We start from the raw sequence: 24462 nt of genomic DNA, 5'->3' as shown, positions 1-24462 counted from the left end.
CTGAGGAGATGCCATGCCTCTAGGAGGGACAGGGGTTTGGGCAGTCTGGACGGGGTGGATAGTCAGGTTGGAGGGTGTGGATAGGTGGGTTGGGTGTTGAGGGGAGTGGTAGTTAGGTCAGGGGGTGTGGGAGTGGGTAGTTGGGTTGGGGGATGCGGGGGTTGGTTGGCGGGTTGGGGGGGGTTCAGAGTTGAGGGGGTGGGTAGTTGGGTTGGGGTATGGCTATTCAGGTTTGTTCAGGGGTGTGGTGGGAGTGGAAAGTCATTTCAGAGGAGTCGGTAGTGTTGGGGGGTTCTATAGTCAGTTCAGGTTGGGGGTTTAGGGGTAGGTAGTCGGGTCAAGGAGGGTGGGGGTTTTGGATCCAGGAGTGTGTTGAGGGTGTTGGAGGTGTGGTGGGTTGGGTTATGCTGTTATTCACTGAGCTATATCAGAGATTAAACAGCATAACAACTTTAGAGTAAGTATCTGGGTAAGTAGCGCATATCTTGGCTAAGTTTCTGAAACTGAAATCAGTGTAAAATACATTCACAGAGGGTTCTAGGCAATGCAAATAAGCCCATCTAAAGTTTAAACTTCCTGGGAAATTACAGTGCATGTGCACACATCAGGACTTCCTCATGATCCCAATGTGCACCAGCCGCAGTGCATCACCGCTCCTGATACTGGAAGATCTGGCCCATTAACTCTGTTTCTCTCTCCACAATTACCGTTAGGTTTACTTAGTATTTCTCACATTTTCCTTCTTTATGGCCTGTGTGGAGAATGGTCTGACTTTCCCTGAGAGCCTTGTCATTGTAATTGATGGTCCCCTATGTAGAAGGTAACATGTGTGAACTCCAGGCTTATCACTCACTGAAAAGCATGTCTGAGCATCGCCCCATCACAATTCTATCGTTTTTAAAGTCTTCAATGTATAATAGTGTTTTATTATGAACTATAGCAAAAACACACGACAATAAAAAAGGGATACCTCAATGAAGGTCAAAGATGTGGGAAATATCTGGAGATATGCACATGATGTGTACACTTCATAAAAGAGGGGGAGGTAGAGAAAAGGAGAGTAGGATTTTCTGTCTAAGTCCATAGGGTTGATGGACATCCTCTCACCTCTGTGAATTTATTCATAAAAGATGCGCTGTCGATGGAATCCATTTCTTTCAAGGGTCTTTTGGAACCCATGAACCCCTGCCTATGGCCACCAGCACTTAACATTTCCTCAATCCTCTGACAAATGTTCCCACCACAAGAAGGGTGATGAAGATCAAAATTAAACAGATCAACCAAGTTAAGTCAGGAGTTTGAATGCTCACAATTTGCCTGGAGAGGTGCGGCCACACTTAAAATGCTCAGTACTATCAGGGATAAAGCAGACCATTTGATTCCTAGAATTTAATATCCACACTGTCCACCTCCGCTGCAATGTGCACAGTCTGCAGGATGCACAGAATAACTCATCAACCTTACTTCAAACACATCCTCCGCTCCCATGAATTGTACTGCCAAGTAAAACTGTGGCCTTAAACCACCTAATTTGGATAGATATTGCCATTCCTTCATTGCCACTGGGTCAATATCCTGGAATACTAGAGTGAGAGCAGTATCACCACGTGGAATGCAGCAGTTTACGGAGAAGACCTACTGTCACCTATTCAGGGCAACTCAAAATGGACAGTGAATGTAGGCCTTGCCTGAAAACAATTGTCTTTGAAAGTAAAATGCTCCTCTTTTGGGAAAGGGATTTTTAAAAAAGGAGAGGATGGGGAGACAATAAAAAGTTTGTGAATCTCTATGTGAGGGCTAAGAAAGCTTTGTAGGATGGGAATTTTTAAAATGCACACAAATAACAGAGGCCTTGCCAAATTATATCTTCAAAGCAATCTGGAGGAGGAAAGGAGGTTAAATTTGTTTACATTTTGACAAGGGTAGGGGGTGGAATTGCCTGAATCATTACAATGTGCATGCGTATCCTGGTATGAATCTGATGTGCCTGATTTTATCTCTGAATGCAGGGTAGGCATCATTCCATTTATTATCTCCACTTCCCACTGTGGAGGAGGCCAAGGCAAAGTAGCTCAACGTCTTATCTCAGCAGCAACTGCAGTAACACCATGCTGGAGTTATTCCAGGCGCCAGTGTACACCGAGGTATAATTACTTGTTTAAAGTACTTCATTTTAATATAAATAATATTCTAAGCACAATGTCATCATTGACAGGATGTTGATGCATTGTGTTTGTTTCTGCTATCACACACAATGCAGTACACTGACAGCTGGTTTCTGTTGTATATGGATGGAATATATTAGAATGAAATCACACAGGCACTGTCAACCCCAGGGGAAAACAGGGAAAAAACCAAATTGTCTTGGAGGAAGAATGTGGACTCAGATGAAACAGTCAAAGCGCACAGAGAGAGCTAGAGGCAGAGAGTAAATTAGGGACCACCTAATAGCAAGGCAGGATCCAACACTGAGTTATAAATGTCTGCGATTGTGATTCACAATTTCATCTGCGCTACTGCAGGAAAACAGCTTCGTGTCCTCGTTGCAGCTTATACTTTCATGTCTCTTAAAATTGATGTCAATTTGCACTGGTCTGTCAGTGCCTCCGAGAACGCCACTGAAATTTTTGCTGAGAATAGTCTGTACCTGTTTCGAATGTTCTAATGATTTCTCTGGTATTAGGTGAGGTTTGTGCTGTTCACTGTTTCTTTATCCTTGGTGTAAACTTCATAGAGCACATAATGCAAGCATGATAACTTCGAACAAGTGTGTCTATGTAAAGCTGTACAGAATCTATTCTCTACATTATATAATCTATTGCAACCACTTTACAAGGCCACTGGACATCATTTAGAATTACAGTGCATCAACTTTCCGCCATTCCAGACAGCGTAGAAGGAACGGAAACATCGGTTTGATTAGTAGCAAGGAACAGATACATCATCAAGGCAATGTACTAGACTAATTCCGTTAGATTAAACTAATTTCTTCCCGTGTGAGTATTCACTGGGTGCACTGTGGCAATTAAACAAGCCCCCAACTGGAAGCCTCACAGATTAACTGGGGACAATCCTCTGATTTGCCTTAATGTACAATGCTTGCATTGACGTGAACAGGAAGGTCACATTACTGTAATATTGATAAACTAAACTAAAAACAGAAAGTGTTCAGTGGATCATGGAGTATCTGTAGAGAGAGAAAACAAGCTAAAGTTTCGAGTCAAATATACTCCTCTTAATTCCCTCCCTACACCTCACTTCCTTTCTGCCTCTCTCTCCTCATTAAAGCCAACCATTTCTACCAAGCTTTTGGCCATCTGTCTTACTTTTTCCTTGTGTGGCTTAGTGTCAAATTTTGTTTGATAACACTCCTGTAAAATGCCTTGTGATGTTTTACTACATTAAGGGTGCTATTTAAATACAAATTAGTGTTGTTGAGATACTAGGCTGATGCCACATGTGTTTTAGTAGCTTCGCTGGAAATGAAAGGCCCAAAAGGCTGTATTTAAAGAGGTGCAGGGAGTTCTCCTGAGTTATAGTCATCAATCCTTCCCCCCTCCCCCACCCAGCCATGTATCACCAAAAAGATCAGGTTAACTCATTCGTTGACAGGGCCCTCAACCGTGTCCGGCCCATCTTCCGCACATCTGCCCTCACGCCTTCTCCTCCCTCCCAGAAACATGATAGGGTCCCCCTTGTCCTCACTTATCACCCCACCAGCCTTCGCATTCAAAGGATCATCCTTCGCCATTTCTGCCAACTCCAGCATGATGCCACCACCAAACACATCTTCCCTTCACCCCCCGTGGCAGCATTCCATAGGGATCGTTCCCTCTGGGACACCCTGGTCCACTCCTCCATCACCCCCAACTCCTCAACCCCCACCTATGGCACCTTCCTATGCCCACGCAAAAGATGCAACACTTGCTCCTTCACTTTCTCTCTCCTCACCGTCCAAGGGCCCAAACACTCCTTTCAAGTGAAGCAGCATTTCACTTACATTTTCCCTAACTTAGTCTACTGCATTCGTTGCTCCCAATGCGGTCTGCTCTACATTGGAGAGACCAAACGTAAACTGGGCGACCGCTTTGCAGAACACCTGCGGTCTGTCCGCAAGAATGACCCAAACCTCCCTGTCGCTTGCCATTTTAACACTCCACCCTGCTCTCTTGCCCACATGTCTATCCTTGGCTTGCTGCATTGTTCCAGTGAAGCCCAACGCAAACTGGAGGAACAGCACCTCATCTTCCGACTAGGCACTTTACAGCCTTCTAGACTTAATATTGAATTCAACAACTTTAGATCTTGAACTCCCTCCTCCATCCCCACCTCCTTTCTGTTTCTTCCCCCTTCCTTTTGTTTTTTCCAATAATTTATATAGATTTTTCTTTTCCCACCTATTTCCATTATTTTTAAATCTTTTATGCCCTGCTAGCCTTTCCACCCCACCCCCATTAGAGCTGTACCTTGAGTGCCCTACCATCCATTCTTAATTAGCACATTCGTTTAGATAATATCACCAAAATCAACACCTCTGTGTTCTTTTGTTCTTTTGTCTGTGACATCTTTTGATTATCTGCTCCTATCACTGCTTGCTTGTCCCTACAACCGCCCCAGACCCCCAGCTTCTCTCCCCCTACACCTCCCACCCCCCACCTTAAACCAGCTTATATTTCACTCCTTTCCTAAGATTCTCTCAGTTCTGCTGAAGGGTCATGAGGACTCGAAACGTCAACTCTTTTCTTCTCCGCCGATGCTGCCAGACCTGCTGAGATTTTCCAGGTAATTCTGTTTTTGTTTCAGGTTAACTCATTGTTATTTGTGAGGCCTTGCTTTGCATAAAATAGCTGCTGCACTCGCCTATTTCACAGGAGTTGCTGTTCTTCAAAGTAATTTATTGTAAGTGAAGAGGTTTAAGAATTTGTTGAGATTTGGTAAAGCTTTTTAGATTTGGCAACTTTTCTTTCCTGAGGAGCATCTTTCCCCACCATACCTGGGGAGAATCGACCAGCCTCTGCTTAGCAACCCCATTAAGAGCGCAGCAGAGCACCAGTGCTTAAATATCTGTCTTACTAAGACCACCTCAATGCTACAGCTTTAGCTATGATGACTCTGTAGAGTCAAAGGCAGTGGTCCCCCATTCTGAAAAATTCGGCCTTCGATCATCCTGACATCATTTTGCCCAGTTAGTGCAAATTGATTTCGATTATCTTACCTCACTAGAAATATCCTGAGAACCTTAAACTCAGAATTTAAAAAATAATTCACAGAGATGTGTGAAAAACCAATAATATACTTCAGAAGATTGAAAGTGCTTCAGGGTCCAGTACGATAGAATTTAAAAGGTCAATAGATTTCTCCAAGGATGTGAGGGAGCCTGGCAAATTAATCTTACAGCGGGAGCGATGCCTTGGTTTATAGAGTTTACCAGAGTCCACAGTGACCTTTTCTCCCCAGCCCTACCTAGCATCTCCCAGCTCACGAACAAACTCAATGTCCTACTGAAGCCATTTCAAGTTTATTTGAAATTTGTCCATGGGTGTATCTCAAATATGCTGAGAAACAGAATAAAAACTTGAGATAGAGTGAGGATTAACATACAGGTCTAGTCAGCGATAAATCACAGCCTATCTTTGTCTAAGATTGGAAAGGTTATGCTCTGGATGACTGATCAAATGTTGCACTTTTGGTGCTGTGCCTCTGCTCATGTCTCTATCCTGGTGTTGGATGAAGATACTTATTATATAGAAATTACAGCACTGAAACAGGCCATTCATCCCAGCAGTTAATAGCCCACATGAGGATCCCTTGATTTTACTTTATTTAATCCTATCAGCATCCTATTCCTTTCCCCCCTCATATGCTTAACTAGCTTCCCTTTAATTGCATCAACTGCATTTACTGCTTGTAGTAATGAATTTCACCTTCTCCCCAACTCCTTACTGGATTTATTCACTGCCTTATACTTATAGATCTTAGTTTTAGACTCCCAATCCCCCCTAATAACATCGAACAATAACATTGTCATCATCCTAACAGTGTGTTTTTTAACTCTAATGCCTTACCTCTGGAGGTCCTTGGGGAATTCTCTCCAGGATCTGGATTCTTGAGCACTCCCAATTGTCATCATGACACCATTGGCAAGACCTTCAGCTGCCTAGGCACTAAGTTCTGGAATTCCCTCCCTACACCTCTCCACCTCTCTCTCTTTGTTTAAGATGCTTCTTCAAACCCACCTCTTTGACCAACCCTGAAGGGAAAAACAGTAAAAATTGGGAAATAAGAATACTGGTCTGAACTGATCTTGTATACCTTAAAGTGGAAAACCAGTAAAAGCTGGGAAATAAGAGTACTGGTCTGAACTGGTTTTCCCTTCTTGGAAGCTTTTCGCCATCTGCCCTAATATTGCCTTATGTGGCTCAGTGGATAATCTTGTTTATTAACACTCCTGTGCAGCACATTGGAATGTTTTATAATATTAAGTGGCACGATATAAATACAAGTTATTGTTGCTGGGTCTTTCTGGCTCTGAAAACTACTTTTCTGAAATACTGAACAGGCATATCTCTCATCTCAGCCTGATACCAACTGCAAACCAGCCACAGAGAGAGTACAGTCATCAGTAAAAGCCATCCAACCCTACCAGGTTTCATTATTAATGAGTGGCCTCAGATTGAAGGTTAATGAACCATTTAGAAACAAAAGAAAAAGGGGGTGCAGGAACAGATCAAGAGATCTGGAGGTTGTAAGTGCATAAATGTTTGAAGGTGGCAGAACAATTTGAAAGGCCGATTAAAAAAGCCTATGGAAACCTTGACTTTATTAATATAGACAAGGAGCACAAAAGGAAGGAAGCTTTGCTAAACATGTACAAATCACTGGTTAGGCCCAATTTCTTTTTTATTTGTTCATGGGATGTGGGCGTCGCTGGCTAAGCCAGCAGTTATTGCCCAGCCCTGAATTATTGTGTCCTGTTCTGGGCACCACGCCCTAGGAAGATGCCAGGGCCTTGGAAAGGGTAGAGAGGAGATATACCAGAATGTTCTCAGGGATGACGGGCTTCAGTTGTGTGGAAGGACTGGAGAAGTTGGGTCTGTCTTCCTGAGAGCAGGGCAGGTTATGAGGAGATTTAACAGGTGTTCAAAATCTTGATTGAGTTTGCTGGAGCAAATAAGAAGAAGTGGTTTTCAGTAGCTGAAGGATCAATAACCAAAGGACACGGATTTAAGGTGAAAAAGAACCAGAGGTGACATGAGAAATTTTCATTCAGCGTGTTGTTCTGATCTGGATTGCACTGCCTTAAAAGGTGTGAAAACAGATTCATTAGTGACCTACAAAAGGGAATTGGGATTAATAATTGGCAGAGAAATATTTGCAGGGCCACCGGGACAGAGCAGGCCAGTGGGATTAGTTGGGTAGCTCTTTCAAAGAGCCAGTTTAGACAAAATGGGCTGAATGGCCTCCTTCTGTGCTGTACCATGCTATGATTCTATGAGCTTAGTGGTTATTTTATATTTATGCTCCCTTGTTCTGGACTCACACACAAGTGGAAACAATTACTCCACGTCCAACGTATTAACACCCTTTATATTTTTAAATACTCCTATCAGCTCTACTTTTAGTATTCTCTTTTCTAGAGAGAAGAGCTCAATTGTTCATATTAGCTGTGCTCTCTCAGTGCATCATCCTCAAGAATCCTTTCTGCTCTTTCTCCAGTGCCTCTGTATCTTTTCTGCATTAAGCAGAGCTATACATGGTGCTGTATGTGTATGGTCTAAGCAGGATTCTATATACCCTGTACATTATCTTTTCATTACATTCTGGCAAAATGTCATTGACCTGAAACGTGAACTCTGTTTCTCTCTTCACAAATGCTCCAGACCTGCTGAGTATTTCCAACATTTTCTTTTTTTATCTTAGATTTCCAAGATCTACAGTACTCTCCTTCTGTGACATTACCTCCCTGCTTTTGTATTCTATTTCTCCAGAAATGAATCCTGCTATTTTGTTTGCATTCTTCATGGTAATATCCACCATGAGATCTCAATCCTGTACTTATCACCATCCCCAGGTGTAGATACGATTCTCCTCAGAGAATGGCTAACTCATTGTTGGCAGTTTCACCTACTTACAATGTCACCTTGAAACTTGTGGCCACATTTTCATGGTAATGGTTGGGACCAAATGGAGGTTGGGCAAGAAAAGGAATGGCTGCCAAGCGGGGTGGACGCAATTCCCGCCTCCGTTCCCACCCTCAGACATTTTCACGAGGGCCAAGGAGGGAGCTGGCCCTGGAACCCACTCACTCCTGTGAAGGAGGCAACTGACAGCATTGTGGGCTGTTTGAGGGCCCACCCCAGGTCAGTTTTTTTTAAATTTTCAAGGAGGCTGCTGGACTTTAGCAGCTGTCAGATTTTACACCGCTGTATTATGGATTAGAGGCAGGAAGAGTTTAAAAGGTACGTAAAATGGTTTTGCCTCCTTTACAGTTCATCCTGAAATGATGTAGCATGAGTTGTATCTGTGTTCAGTAAGGTGTGTTATGGCAGCCTGTGATTGGAAGATGTGACTACCCAGTAAACGATATGTTTGCCAGGTAGTTACTGCTGCCAATGGACAAGCTATCAAGTAAAAGACCAACATTGTAAATGGTGGAAAAGACTTCAGATGAGTTAAAGAAAAGCTCATCCCAGGGATAAAAAGATAGAGCACATTTCACATTATTGATAACAAAAAATAAAAAATACCTGGAAAAACTCAGCAGGTCTGGCAGCATCGGCGGAGAAGAGTACAGTTGACGTTTCGAGTCCGCATGACCCTTCAACAAAACTAAGTAAAAATAGGAAAGGGGTGAAATATAAGCCACCTTCTCCCCCCACCCCACCCCCCCCTTTAAACCAGCTTATATTTCACCCCTTTCCTATTTTTACTTAGTTCCATTGAAGGGTCATGCAGACTCGAAACATCAACTGTAATCTTCTCCGCTGATGCTGCCAGACCTACTGAGTTTTTCCAGGTATTTTTTATTTTGGATTTCCAGCATCCACAGTTTTTTGTTTTTATCCCATTATTGATAGGATAGCCTAGTATAAACTAAATACAAATGCTTAATCTTTTCTAATTGCTTTTATGTGTTCAGTGTAGAGACTTATTGAGATAGCAGTTCTGAAGTTTGTTTACACAATGAGTTTTATGGACTCTTGGCTGCTACTCAACTGCCTAAGCATTTTACAAGCACTTGGCATTGTTTACACAGTTGCTTTAGTGTCTAAAAACAAAAAACTGCGGATGCTGGAAATCCAAAACAAAAACAGAATTACCTGGAAAACCTCAGCAGGTCTGGCAGCATAATACCATCACCTTCAACACCTCTTTGTTCTTTTGTCTGTGACATCTTTTGATTATCTGCTCCTATCACTGCTTGCTTGTCCCTACAACCACACCACCACCCCCCCAACTTCTCTCCCCCCACCCCACCTTAAACCAGCTTATATTTCACCCCTCTCCTAATATTATTCAGTTCTGTTGAGGGGTCATGAGGACTTGAAACGTCAACTTTTTTCTTCTCCGCTGATGCTGCCAGACCTGCTGAGTTTTTCCAGGTAATTCTGTTTTTGCTTTAGAGTCTGTTTGTTTACTCAGCAAGTTTTATGGGCTATTCAACAGCTTCCAACTGTTACAATAAGGCCTTTGAGTTTCATTCATAAAGTGGATAATGAGTGAGGGGGTGAAGGTAGCAAGCGGCGAAGGAGGGTGCGAGGGAATGCACACCTGAATGAAAGAGGGTGAGGCTGAGCTGGTGAAGGTGAGAGAGTGAAAGTGATGGGGGTGTTTAAAGTGGTTAGAAGGCTGTCTGTATATAGGTGAGCTGCTGCTTATCTTAGAAGTACTGGGCCAAGGCTTTTTGGGATCAAAATGGCTTTTGATCTGCCTGCTTGGCCTGTCTCTACTCCTGCCATGGGCCCACCTCCAGGCCTGCACATTCCACCTGCCAGCAGTATTGAGACAGAGGCAGGGTCGCCATGGCGGGATTAGCCCCACTACCTGATTCCCACCTCCAACATGATAACCCAGACTTTAATCTTTTTTATCCAACTGAGGGGGCCGTTTGGGCCTCAGCTTAATATCTCATCTAAAATGTGTACATCCAACCGTGTGCAGCACTCCCTCAGTACTGCACTGGAGTGTCAGCCTTGACTCAATGATAGCACTCTCACCTCTGAGTCAAAAGGTTGTATGTTCGAGTCCAACTCCAGAGGCCTGAACATATAATCTAAGCTGATACTCTAACACAATATTGAGGGAGTGATGCACTGTTGTAGAGGCTGTCTCTCAGATGAGATGCTAAACCCTTTCAGGCTGATGGAAAAGATCCCTTGCCATTATTTCATGGAAGAGCAGGGAGGGTTTCCCATCGGATACATTGCATCAGCAAGAGCTATTGCTGAAATATGGAGCATGTCCCTCCTCCTCTGTGTCCAATCTGTGGCATGTGCCCTTCAGATGTCACCATTCAGTAAGTTTGCTTACCTTAGGAACAAATGGTAAACTAGCTCTGTACCAACTATTGCCAGTAGAAGCTTTGTGTGGACACTGAGCTCTGGATTAGAGACACATTTATGAAATAGCTTGTATTGAAGTCAATGAAGCATTTCAAAGGGATATTTCATACACTCAATGCCATTTGTTCTGCTGCTTGACATGATTGGATCAGTAAAAGACGTATTGTTAAATTGCTCCAGTTGCATTTACATCAAATGCTTTGATTCAGCTAAGAGCAGAAATATTGGAGAGGCTTAGCAGATATGGCAGTATCTGTGGAGAGAGAAACTGAGTTATCAGGCAGAATTTAATGCCTTCCCCCATGGTGGGTTTGGTGGCAAGGGTATTTATTCAGGCGGGAGGGTGGGACCCCACCACTTTCCTGCAGCCACCCCAATTAAGTCCATGGCATGGTGGGAAGATCATGGATGGCCATCCCACCCCATTGCCAATTGAGGCCGTTAATGAGTTGCCTCATTCTGATGAGGGGCTCACCATGTGGGGAGCAAGGCAAACAAGCCCCGGCAAGGCTGCTTGTGGGGTCCCAGGTAGGGATACCTCATTCAAAGACATTCAGTGGCTGATTGAGGGACGTCGCATCAGGAAAGGGTGCCCACTGAGAACTGCTCCCATGCCCTTGCTGCCCACCACCCTCCCACATGACTCCCATCTCGCCACCGCTTATTTGTGGCCGAGGATCCAGCGGCAATTGTAGGACTAGGGTGGGTGTAATACCAGCAGCAGCCACCACCTTGTCGGTGGCACTACTATTCAGTACAGCTGCTGGCTTCTGATTGGCCGGCAGCTCTTGGTAGGCAGAGATTCTACCCCCGGGGTGCTTGACCCTGGGGAAGGGCCCTCGCTGTCCAGTTAAGTGCCTGAGTGGCACTTAATTCAACAAGCCTTCCCTAAGAGTAGTGATGCGAAGCTTCCACCAGCTCTTCAGTTGACAGGCGAGACCTCTGTCACTTCCATTAAATACAGAACAATGTTTGTGCTCAATAGCTATTCAGCAGAACTAAGCTTTACCTGGGCTATTTCAAAGTCACAGCGAAATATTATATTAATACAAATTCTGTATAATGGCATCATTTATGGAAAGTGCAACCAATATATTTTGAGGATCTAACAATGCTGTCAAGCCCCAGTAGCAAGTAAAGACCATAAGGGAAAGAACAATCTGTTTAATCCACTGTCATGTTCACAGTGCTGGCCAGTTTAATCACACTGATATCATCCATAATGGCCCTGGACTGAAGGATGTGCTTCAGCCCCACTTCAGCTACAGGGCTTTTGACCATCCTACGAATTATTTGCTGTCAAGCAATACAAACATGAATCTTCAGACGGTCATGCTATCTGAATAAGCAGTTGACTGATCTAGGCATAGTTTTTCACACTCTATCTGCTGTATATCAACACTGGAAAACAGCTGGTGCCGGGAACAAGTTGTCCTCAAGTTCAGTGTTCAAAGGAACATCATTCCACAAATGCAATACTTATTTTTGGACTACCCAGGTGTCTGGCACATGCAGAAACCCAACAATGCACTTAAAATTTCCAAACAACCTACCAAGAAATTCAGACAAATAAGGATGACTGCCTGATATGAAGTGTACACTCTGTCTCATAGATACCCTCCAGTTTGCCAAGGCAGTGTGTTTAGATGCAGTTTAACAGAAGCCAAAGGTTAGCGAACACCAAGTGTAAGTAGAGATACTACTGGCAAGATCAACAAGGTCTGCTGTTGTTCATTCAGCTAGGACACCCCGAAATACCCTCTACCTGGTCTAAAGGTTCTTGTTTTCACTCTGGATATCAATGGCACACAACAACTTGGATATTGTTCCACAAAATGTGATAAGCCTTTACTAAACCACTAAGCAATAGCACATAATCACAATGATACCAGTTGCTTAGCTTCCCTGCAATCTGAAGTCCCTCTCGGTGGTCAGTCCGCCGACAAGCCCACTGTGCATGACTTCAGGACAACTGCTCGAATCGCTCTAACCCGCTGCAGCAATGGTGTCTTTGTGTGCTTTCTTTCTACTGTTTTTGGCTCTGGCCTTGTGCCAAATAAGGTAATACCAGTTTTTAGCCCATTGAATTGATTTTCAATTACATCAGTGTCTTTCCCCTTATCTTTATGTCCTGGGCCTCTCACAAGGCTATGCCTGAAGGAGTAGAGCCAGCCTGACTCCATTTTGATATCTCTTACAGTTATCAATCCCTAGGCTGGTACAGACAGCCGTCTCTACTGCCTCAAACCAGTATAAAAAGGGGTCTATCTTTTCACAGTTCTGGGCCAGTCCTTCTGCACAGTTTAATTAATTTTGTGAACCTTGCTGATTCTGGCAAGGCTGTGTCTTGACTAAATTACCCATCCTGCCTTGTGCCCACAATGCAATTCTTCACGTGTCTCCATGTAACAGTTACGTGGTTAAAAAGTGATTAATACATTAAAAGAGAGTAAATGATACATTGGCTGACAACCCATATTGGTTAAACGATTGTTTCTCAGCCTATCTGAAGCTGAGAGATCTCTGGTTTCCTCCAGTTCTGGTCTCTTGCAATGTCCTGATTTTCATTACCATCAGCAGCCATGCCTTCAGCGGCTTGGGCTTTAAGCTCAGGGAATTCCCTCCCTAAATCTCTCTATCTCAACTTTTCTTTCCTCCTTTAAGGCACTATTTAAAATCCACCTCTAGAATTTTGTCTGATCATGCAGCTGTGAGGTCTTTTGCTATGCTTTACTATGTCAAAGGCACTTGCTGTATGGCAAGAAAAAACAGTTGTTGGTTAACTTCAGCTCCTTCAGGTCTATCAAAGAGACAAACTGGCTGGACAGTCATCAACATAGCTCTGAGGAAAGAGTTTGAGTTTAACTATGGCAAGAAAGACAGAGTTAACGTTTCGAGTCCGTCTTCTTCAGAATGCACTCAAAACATTAACTTGGTCTTTCTTTCCACAGATGCTGTTAGACCTGAGTTTTTCCTGCATTTTCTGTTTCCCTTTCAGATTTCCAGCATCCACAGTATTTTGCTTGAATCTAATTATATCGTTTTTTCCAAGAGCTAGAACTGGCACAATGGGCTGAATGGTCTCCTTTTGAGTTATAAAGTATATGAAGTACACCATAGAATACTGTGGAGGCTCAAGTATCTGATTATGAATCTGGCTCAGCTGGTGAGCTTTGTTCCAATTGCCCATCATTATCATTAGGGTGAACTAAGCCTTAAGAACATCTCACATAGACAACAACCACAGAGCCTAATGCTGCACCTCAGGTTAAACAATTCATGCCCACATAAACAATGTAGCTAACAGGGAGTATAATATGAATTTCATCTGTATTAGGACAGGAGGCAGCCTTTTATCCCTCAAGTCTGTTCTGCCATTCAACCAGATCATGGCTGATCTGTATTTTAATTCCTTTTAGTTGTGCTGTACCACAGTTCATCTCAAATTCCCTGTTGAGCCATAATATCCCACTTGGAAGCAGCTATCGCCATGTCCCACTAGATAGATGTTAGAATTGACAGCCATCACCATGTAGGACTGGTTGTGGACAGAATTGTCATGACTAAACTGATTTTGTTTGCATCCATTTTATTGCTGAAAAGCAGAGACAACACACTCCAATTTCTACCCCAGGAAATGCACATCCTGTGTGAGATTTTTCATATAGAAAGTATAAGATAGAAACATAGCATGTGAAACAAAGTATTACTATTCATACAATCGTAAACATTTACAGAAGAAAGCCATTCAGTCCCTCATACCTGTACCAGCTCAGGAAAGTGATATTTCACTTGATTCCACAAACCAGCCATCTTTCCTTAATCCTGTAAATTATTTCTCTTCAAATACAGAATCAGTTGCTTTTTGAAGGTTTCTATGGAATTTGATTACACCATATTTACAGGTGGTGTGCTCCAGATCATAAGAACCTCCTGTCTGAAGGACACACTCTTGAGAGCAATCTTGTGGAGGTGATGCTGGGGTCTTAGCTGCCAGCTGCAGAGGCAGGAAGGCCCAAAGCATATTGATCCACTCAAGCACTTAACAGGGCAGCAGGTGGCTCTCCTCACCCCAGGAGCAAGGACCCTGCGGGCAGAGGTGCTGTCCACCCTGAGCTGCCAGACAACCAGAGGCACCCCATCCACCACAAGTATTTACTCCCTCCATCATCATCGACACACAATGGCAGCAGTGTGTACCATCTACAGGATTTACTGTAGGAGCTCACCAAGGCTCCTTCAACTGCACCTTCCAAACCCATGACCTCTACCATCTAGAAGGACAAGGGCAGCAAATGCATGGGAACACCACCACCTGCAAGTTCTCCTCTATGTTACACACCATCCTGGCTTAGAAATATATCACTGTTCCTTCACTGACGCTGGGTCAAAATCCTGGAACTGCCTCCCTAACAGCACTGTGGGTGTACCTACACCACATGGGCTGCAGTGGTTCAAGAAGGCAGCTCATCACCACCTTCTCAAGGGCAACTAGGGATGGGCAATAAATGTTGGCAAAGCCAGTGAAACCCACATCCCGCGAATGAATAGGAGAAAACAAACTTGTGCTCATAACTTGTCAACCCTATTTGCAACACTCCTTTTATTAACACTCAAACACTCCAATACCATGCTAATCGGCATTGCTTTTTTTTCTGATTCCTGCTCTTTCTACACTATTCTTTGTTCTCTTGCTGCTTTTCCCTCCTGGCTTTCACTGCTGCTGGTATCTTCTCTCTGATGTTATATCCTTGTGCCCCCCCCCCCCCCCCCTCTTAAATTAGGTTAATCCCTACCCCACAGCACTCGTTCACTTCCCTGCAAGGAGATTGGAGCCAACCCTGTTCAGGTGCAGCCCTTCCAGCATTTGCAGGTTCCTGAAGTACTGATGAATTTTTAACGATTTTCCCACTTATTTGAAGATTTCCCCTCAGTACTGCCAAATAGATAGTGATTTTTAACATTCAAACAATTCATTCCTTGTCATGAGTTGCATTCTATTTCTGTGACCCAGGATAAATGAATGCTTCAAGCAGACTGTAAACATCCAAGATAACTAACCATTTTGCATTAAAACATTTGTCCTTATAAATTAGAAATTAACATCTAACTATTGATCTAACAGGAGTATTTAGGAAGAGGGTCAGTACTTCACAAGTATATTGCTCCTAGGTAGGATAAAAGGAAGTAATTCTAAACTCTCTATCATTTGCTGCCCACTCTCTTCTCACCTTTAACGAAATTACTATACTGCTCCATTACTCTTCTCTTTAGATTTATAACATTTTCCTTGCCTGACTCCTCTGTCTCCCCACTGTTTTAGTTTAAAATCTCATCTACAGCCCTCTTTCTGAGCCCTGTGGATCAGTTGGCAGTTCTCTCTCCTTTGAAGCAAAAGCTTCTGGGTTCAAGTCCCACTCCAGGACCATGGCAAGAAAATCAAGGCTGACAGCCCAGTGCAGTTCTGAGGGAGTGTTCACAGATTCACAGTGCAGAAGAGGCCCTTCGGCCCATCGAATCTGCACCTGACCAACCTACCTAATCCCATTTAACAGCACTTGGCCCATAACCCTGAGTGTTATGAAGTGCCAAGTGCTCATCCAGGTACTTTTTAAAGGATGTGAGGCAACCTGCCTGCAACACCCTCCCAAGCAGCACATTCTACACTGTCACCACCCTCTGGGTAAAAAAGATTTTCCTCACATCCCCCCTAAACCTCCTGCCCCTCACCTTGAACTTGTGTCCCCTAATGACAGACCCTTCAACTAAGGGGAACAGCTGCTCCCTATCCAGCCTGTCCATGCCCCTCATAATCTCGTATACCTCGATCAGGTCGCCCCTCAGTCTTCCCTGCTCCAATGAAAACAACCCAAGCCTATCCAACCTCTCTTCATAACTTAAATGTTTCATTCCAGGTAACATCCTGGTGAATCTCCTCTACACCCCCTCCAGTGCAATCACATCCTTCCTATAATGTGGCGACCAGAACTGCACACAGTACTCCAGCTGTGGCCTCACCAAGGTTCTATACAACTCCAACATGACCTCTCTACTTTGGTAATCAATGCCTCGGTTGATAAAGGCAAGTGTCCCATATGCCTTTTTCACCACCCCACTAACATGCCCCTCCGCCTTCAGAGATCTATGGACACGTATGCCAAGGTTCCTTTGTTCCTCATAATTTCGTAGTGTTATGCTGTTCATTGAATACTTCCTTGTCAAATTACTTCTTCCAAAGTGTATCACCTCACACTTTTCAGGGTTAAATTCTATCTGCCACTTATCTGCCCATTTGACCATCCCGTCTATATCTTCCTGTAGCCCAAGACACTCAACCTCACTGTTAACCACTCAGCCAATCTTTGTGTCATCTGCAAACTTACTAATCCTACCCCCCACATAGTCATCTATGTCGTTTATATAAATGACAAATAATAGGGCACCCAGCACAGATCCCTGTGGTACGCCACTGGACACTGGCTTCCAGTCACTAAAGCATCTTTCTGTGATCACCCTCTTTATACTACAACTAAGCCAATTTTGAATCCACCTCATCAAATTACCCTGTACCCCATGTGCATTTGCCTTCTTTATAAGTCTCCCATGTGGGACCTTGTCAAAGGCTTTGCTGAAATCCATATAAACTACATCAACTGCACTACCCTCATCTACACATCTGTTCATCTCCTCAAAAAATTCAATCAAATTTTTTAGGCATGACCTCCATCTGACAAAGCCATGCTGACTATCCCTGATCAAACCTTGCCTCTCCAATTAGAGATAGATTCTCTCCTTCAGAATTTTCTCCAGTAGTTTTACTACCACTGACATGAGACTCACTGGCCTGTAGTTCCCTGGCTTCTCTCTACAACCCTTCTTAAATAGGGGAACCACATTAGCTGTTCTCCAGTCCTCTGGCACCTCTCCCATGGCCAGAGAGGAATTAAAAATTTGGGTCAGAGCCCCTAAGATCTCCTCCCTTGCCTCCCTCAGCAGTCTGGGACACAAACCATCCAGACCTGGAGATTTGTCCACTTTTATGCCTGCCAACACCTCCAATACCTTGTCACTCCCTACATCAATTTGCTCAAGAACCTCGCAGTCTCTCTCCCTGAGTTTGATACCTTCATTCTCATTCTCTTGGATGAAGACAGATGTGAAGTATGCGTTCAACACTCTACCGATGTCCTCTGGCTCCATCTATAGATTGCCCTCTTGGTCCTTAATAGGCCCTACTCTTTCCCTGGTTATCCTCTTCCCATTGATATACTTATAGAATATCTTGCGATTTTCCCCACTTTTACCAGCCAGAGCTTTCTCATATCCCCTCTTTGCTCTCTTAATTGCTTTCTTAAGCTCCACACTGCACTTTCTCTACAAATGCCTCCATTGATTTGCTCCCCTTGTACCTGCTAAATCCCTCTCTTTTCCTTCCCATTGTAACCTGAATATCTCTGGTCATCCATGGTTCTCTGGGCTTGTTACTCCTTCCTATCACCCTAGAGGGAACATGTTGAGCCTGTACCCTCCCCATTTCCTTTTTGAATGCCCCCCACTGCTCCTCTGTAGATTTCTCCACAAGTAGCTGTTCCCAGTCTACCTTGGCCAGATCCTGCCTTATTTTACTAAAATCCACTCTCCCCCAATCCAAAACATTTTTTTTTTTGCAACTTGTCTATTTCTTTGTCCATAACAAGTGTTGCATTGTTGGAAGTGCCATCTTTCAGGTGAGCTATCAAGCCAAAGTCTTTGCCCTCTCAGGTGGAATTCAAAGATCCCACAGCACTAATTCAATAAAGAGCAGGGCAGATACTGCTGGTCAATGTGTAGCCCTCCAAGAACATAACTAAAACAGAATAATCAGTTATGCTGTTTGTGGAAGCCTGCAGCTGGAACAGGGACCACACTTCAAAAAAAAGAATACTTCATTAGGTGTAAAGTACTTTGTGATGTCTAGTGGTTGTGAAAGGGGTTACCTAAATGAAATCTTTTTTTAAGGCCTCTGTGCCAGCCTTGGGCCTAAACCCTTATGTGATCCAGTGGCTGCTATTGTAGAGTGTTGAATACCATTTGGTCAGTCCTAATGAAGTCTTCATAGTTTTAAGTCGGTTAACTGTATGTATTTGTTAACTACAGGAACCATACACAGTAAAGTGTTTAAGCTAGGAGCTGTCTCCATGCTTGCTTGTGCACACGGCTCTGTCTAACACTAGACTGACCCCTAGGTGCGGGTCATATGTTCTCTTACATTACTGTGTGGTCAGTACTGTACTCAGTCCCACATTAACCCCCTATGTGCCAGACCCTTTTCAGTGAATATCCAGTTGTTCATTTTTCTAAATTGAGAACCACAATCAACACCACGATCTGTACTGCTGACCAGATCAAGGTGGAAAATAACTGACGAAAGGTAAGGCCGGGCACGCTGAGGAAGCAACATAAAGAATAAAATTCTCCCTATCTCCCCTCTGGTTGTTTTACCATTTACCTTTGATCCATTTCCTCTGGTAATTGACCCACTTGCCAGTGGAAAGAGTTTGTCTTTATTTACTCTATCAAAACAGCTCCAGCTTTTGAACATTTATTAAATCTTGCCTTAGCCTTCTCCTGCTCTCTGGAGAACAATTGCAGCTCCTCATGTTGAAATGCAGGTGATTTTAGGTAAACACCAGGAAGTATCTCACTGAAGGTGAGTGCAGGGATCAGTTTCTGGATTGGAAAGTGATTGCGAGAATTTTAAGCACCTGACAATTTATCCTGCCAACTATCACTTTAGCAGATTATAAATTGGATTAATTGCTGAATTAATTTGCATTTTCCACCCACTCCATTTGATAGTCAGGCCTTCTGTGTAAAATAAAGAATTTCACAATGAGTCATACATGAAATGATCTGCTTTGTTATCCCTCAGTTGAGAGCCCAATAGCTGAAATCATCCATTACAGAGACTGGTGAGTGCAGGCCAATGCAAATAACATTCAACCTGTTTGGATGCTTTCTTCCCTTGTTCTCCAACTGCTTGGCACAGCAGTTCATCAGCCATGCTGTGCCTTTGAGACACAATACGGCTCTTCTCTGCCGGACTTAATCCAATAACGTTTAAACATGACCATCTCGACAAAGCGTTTCTAATAACAAGATTTCTTTATTCATTAAGATAAAAGCAAAAAAGTGCGGATGCTGGAAATCCAAAACAAAAATAAAAATACCTGGAAAATCTCAGCAGGTCTGACAGCATCTGTGGAGAGGAACATAGTTAACATTTCGAGTCTGTATGACTCTTCAATAGGAGTAAGGAAAAATAGAAAAGAGGTGAAATATAAGCTGGTTTAAGGGGGGTGGGACAGGTAGAGCTGGATAGAGGGCCAGTAATAAGTGGAGATAACCAAAAGATGTCATAGACAAAAGGACAAAGAGGTGTTGAAGGTGGTGATATTATCTAAGGAATGTGCTAATTAAGGGTAGAAAGCAGGACGAGCAAGGTACAGATAGCCCTAGTGGGGCTGGGGGTGGGGGGGAGGGATCAAAATAGGCTCAAAGGTAGAGATAAAACAATGGATGGAAATACATTTAAAAATAATGGAAATAGGTGGGAAAAGAAAAATCTATATAAATTATTGGAAAAAAAAGGGGGGATCGGAAAGTGGGTGGGGATGGAGGAGAAAGTTCATGATCTAAAATTGTTGAACTCAATGTTAAGTCCGGAAGGCTGTAAAGTGCCTAGTCGGAAGATGAGGTGCTGTTCCTCCAGTTTGCGTTGAGCTTCACTGGAACATTGCATCAGGCAAAGGACGGACATGTGGGCATGAGAGCAGGGTGGAGTGTTGAAATGGCAAGCGACAGGGAGGTCTGGGTCATGCTTGCGGACAGACCGAAGGTGTTCTGCAAAGCGGTCACCCAGTCTGCGTTTGGTCTCTCCAATGTAGAAGAAACCGCATTGGAAGAAATGAATGCAGTAGACTAAATTAAGGGAAGTGCAAGTGAAATGCTGCTTCACTTGAAAGGAGTGTTTGGGCCCTTGGACGGTGAGGAGGGGGGAAGTAAAGGGGCAGGTGTTGCACCTTCTGCAGTTGCATGGGAAGGTGCTATGGGGGGGGGGGGGGGGGGTTGTGGGGTGGGGGATGATGGAGGAGTGGACCAGGATGTCCCAGAGGGAACACCTCTCCGGTGGCATTCCACGGGGATCGTTCCCTCCGGCTGTCTCCGCCTATCACTGGCCCTCTATCTAGCTCTACCTGTCCCACCCCACCCCCCCACCCCCCTTAAACCAGCTTATATTTCACCTCTTTTCTATTTTTCCTTAGTTCTGTTGAAGAGTCATACGGACTCGAAACCTTAACTGTGTTCCTCTCCGCAGATGCTGTCAGACTTGCTGACTTTTTCCAGGTATTTTTTTTTTTGTTTCTTTATTCATTGCTGTGTTTAATACCCGAAGAGAGTGCTTTGAGTGCTTGGCAGGTGATTGCCAACATCTTGGAAGCCAGTTCCCCTGTTTTGCATTTCCCTGCTGTCAGCTTTCACCACAGCAGGTCAGCAGATCATGCAGCCCCACTTTGGACCTCTAGTGAGGAACAAAAGAGGCAAAAACAACACCAACTACCTTCTCCTCAGAAACATGCCAGTCCCAGGACAGAGGGGATGGAGGCTGAGATCCAGCTGGAAGGAAGTGAGACCCCCAACATAGGGTCTACAGGCAGAGGATCAGTTCCCTTGACATTGCTGAGCACCAGTGTCTCAGGAGACTCAGGCTTTCATGACAGGTCACTGCTGACACCTGCAACCTCCTGGAACAAGTCCTCCTGCCCAGGGAGCAGGTGGACATACATTACCAGTACCTGACAAAGTGATTGTCAATAGAGGGTGACCTACGTCACCCTCCCCCAACCTGACACACTCCCCCCTCCCCCAAACTTCTCTGTTTCTGCCTGGAGTTCTTTATTTTTATTCATTAATGGGACGTCAGCTTCGCTGACTGGGCCAGCATTTATTGCCCATCCCTAATTGCCCTTGAGAAGGTGGTGCTGAGCTGCCTTCTTGAGCCGCTGCAGTCCATGTGGTGTAGATACACCCACGGTGCTGTTAGGGAGAGAATTCCAGGATTTTGACCCAGTGACAGTGAAGGAACGGCAATATATTTCCAAATCAGGATGGTGAGTGGCTTGGAAGGGAGCTTGCAGAGGGTGGTGTTCCCATGCACCCAATGCCCTTGTTCTTCTACATGATAAAGGTCAGGGATTTGGAAGGTGCTGTCTAAGGAGCCTTGGCTAGTTTTTGCAGTGCATTTTGTAGATGGTACACACTGTTGCTACTGTGCGTCAGTGGTGGAAAAGGCGAATGTTTGTGGATGGGATGCCGATCAAGCGAGCTGCTTTGTTCTGGATAGTGTCAGGCCTCTTAAATGTTGTTGGAGCTGCACTCATCCAGACAAGGGGAGAGTATTCCATCACAACTCCTGACTTGTGCCTTGTAGATAGTTGACAGGCTTTGGGGAGTCAGGAGGTGAGTTAATCTCCGCAGAATTCCCAGTCTCAGACCTGATCTTGTGGCCACAGTATTTATATAGCTAGTCTAGTTCAGTTTCTGGTCAAAGGTAACTCTCAGAATGTTCATAGAGGGGAATTCAGCAATGGTAATGCCATCGAATGTCAAGGGGAGATGGCCAAATTCTCTCTTGCTCTAGATGGTCATTGCCTGGCACTTATGTGATGCAAAATGTTATTTGCCACTTATCAGCCCAAGCCTGAATATTATCCAGGTCTTGCTGCATATGGGCATGGGCTGCTTCATTGTCTGAGGAGTCGTGAATGGTGCTGAACATTGTGGAATCATTTTATTTTGTCATCTCCTGCAAGGAGAGAAAGCAGAGTTGTGAGTGTGAAAATGAACTGTTTGGTGGTGAGGCAAGGGCATTTGTGGAGGATAACTGCGAGGCATGGGTGTGACATGTCACAAAGATGAGGGTGATTGTGAGTGTTGGCTGTTCTGATGGGGAGTGCCTGGAGAGAGAGAAATGAGTGCAACTGCAAATGTGTTGTCTCGGAGAATGTTGGGTAAGTCAGAATGTGGGGGATGGCACCTGTTAGTGGGATGCACTGACCTTCCCTGATCTCCTGAGGTCCGTATTCTCCTGAAGCCCTTCATCCACCTGGGACATCATCTCCAGCTTTGAGGGCCTACACTCCTTCTGCTGCTGACACCCTTAGTCACTTCCATTCACACCTACTTGGATTGAGAGACTGGCCTCTTCCTCTAATCCTTGGTCAATTTCAATATTTCAATTCACTTCAGCCCCTCAGATTCCACATCAGAACCCCCAGGTAAGAGTGTGAGATCCAGCGGTCATAATGAGGGTGGTGGGGGCAGCTTATCCACGTCTCCTGTCCATTCCTGTGGTTACTGAATCCTCAGGAATCAATGTCCAGTTCAACCATTCAGACACCTGCCTGGGTTCAATTAACTAGAAGTCCTTCCTTTGACAGATTTGGTGCATCATCCAAAGAACCCTCTGAGTAAACCTGGAAGTAGGATGCTAATGTCGTGGCTGAGGTAAGGAGCAGCAATAAACACCATTGACAGAACAGGTTCCTGACCAACTCCCGGCCTCCCTGCTGTGTCCAGGTCTGTTAAGATAAAATTCCACCCTTTGCCTCCAAACGGAGTGATAGGCTGGCTGTTTGGCTTCACACGGAGTGACGGGCTGGTGCACACATGCCATCTCTTGCACCCATGCCTCATGACTCCCCTCAGGGCCCCAGGTTTTGCTGCAGATTGCCACTTCAGTTAGAGTCATGTGTTAAATGGAGCCCTCATTGAGGACAACCCTCCAGAATTGGTCTGGAGTCTCCAGAAATTGAAAATCAATCTCCAGGACACTGCTGTGTGCAAACCTGGAGGAAAATCATCGGGACATGAAAAAAGATTGTTCTTTTAAATTTTCAGATATAAAAATATTTAAAATTGGGGGTGGGGGCAAGGCTGCTTGGCTGGCAGCAAAACATCATCCAATTGGGTAATTTGCTTTCCAATTGACGTAGGAAGGCAGTGCATCACACAGACGGATGTGTTGGCTGATTAATGGCTGGAGCGTGAGGGGAAGTCATGTGATGAAATGTCCAGGAATACATTTAATCACAGTTGGCAACCCTAAGACCACTGGAGTGAAACCATGATTTCACTTTCCGAAGAGGATTCATATTTGACTTGAAACATTAACTCTGTTTCTCTCTTCACAGATGCTGCCAGACAGAAGAAATAATTTGCATTCATATAATATTTTTCTTGGCCTCAGCACGTTTTCCAGTCAGTGAAGAATAGTGTTTAGCTGCAGCCAATGTATGCACAGTAAGATCCCACAAACATAATGCATGCAGAGTAAGATCCCACCACAGGAAATAAGATGTGACTTTGGATGGTTTTGGTTGAGGAATCAGTATTGGACAGGACTTTGGGGACAACTCAACTGCTCTCCCAATCATGCTAAGGATCTTTTTCACTGATGTGAGTGGGGAGTAAAGGGACTCAGTTTAAGGTATTACCAGAGGGACAGAATCTCCATCAATGCAACCAGGGTGGAGTTTGAAGACACAATCTTCAGAATAGAAGGTGGAAGTGCTACCACTGCACCAAATCCTGCATTGCTTTAATTGTTTTTTTTCTACCTGCAATTGGATACATGGAAAACATCATATTCAATTGAGGACACCATGCAACAGCTTGGAGACTTTTGTGACCACAACGGGCAGCGCAGTTCAGGGACTAACCAGCAGGTGATGCGGTGTGCAGGGCACTGCATGGTGTCAGTTCCTCTCCCTCCCCCAACACTCATTAAACACGAATGACTGTTTAGCCCAAAGCTTCATCTATCAACCCGTCGAAAGTTAATTGACTGCTTCTATTGCTG

Source organism: Carcharodon carcharias, chromosome 2 (assembly GCF_017639515.1).
Source record: "Carcharodon carcharias isolate sCarCar2 chromosome 2, sCarCar2.pri, whole genome shotgun sequence".
Lineage (NCBI taxonomy): Eukaryota > Metazoa > Chordata > Chondrichthyes > Lamniformes > Lamnidae > Carcharodon > Carcharodon carcharias.
This window is presented reverse-complemented; position numbering follows the sequence as displayed.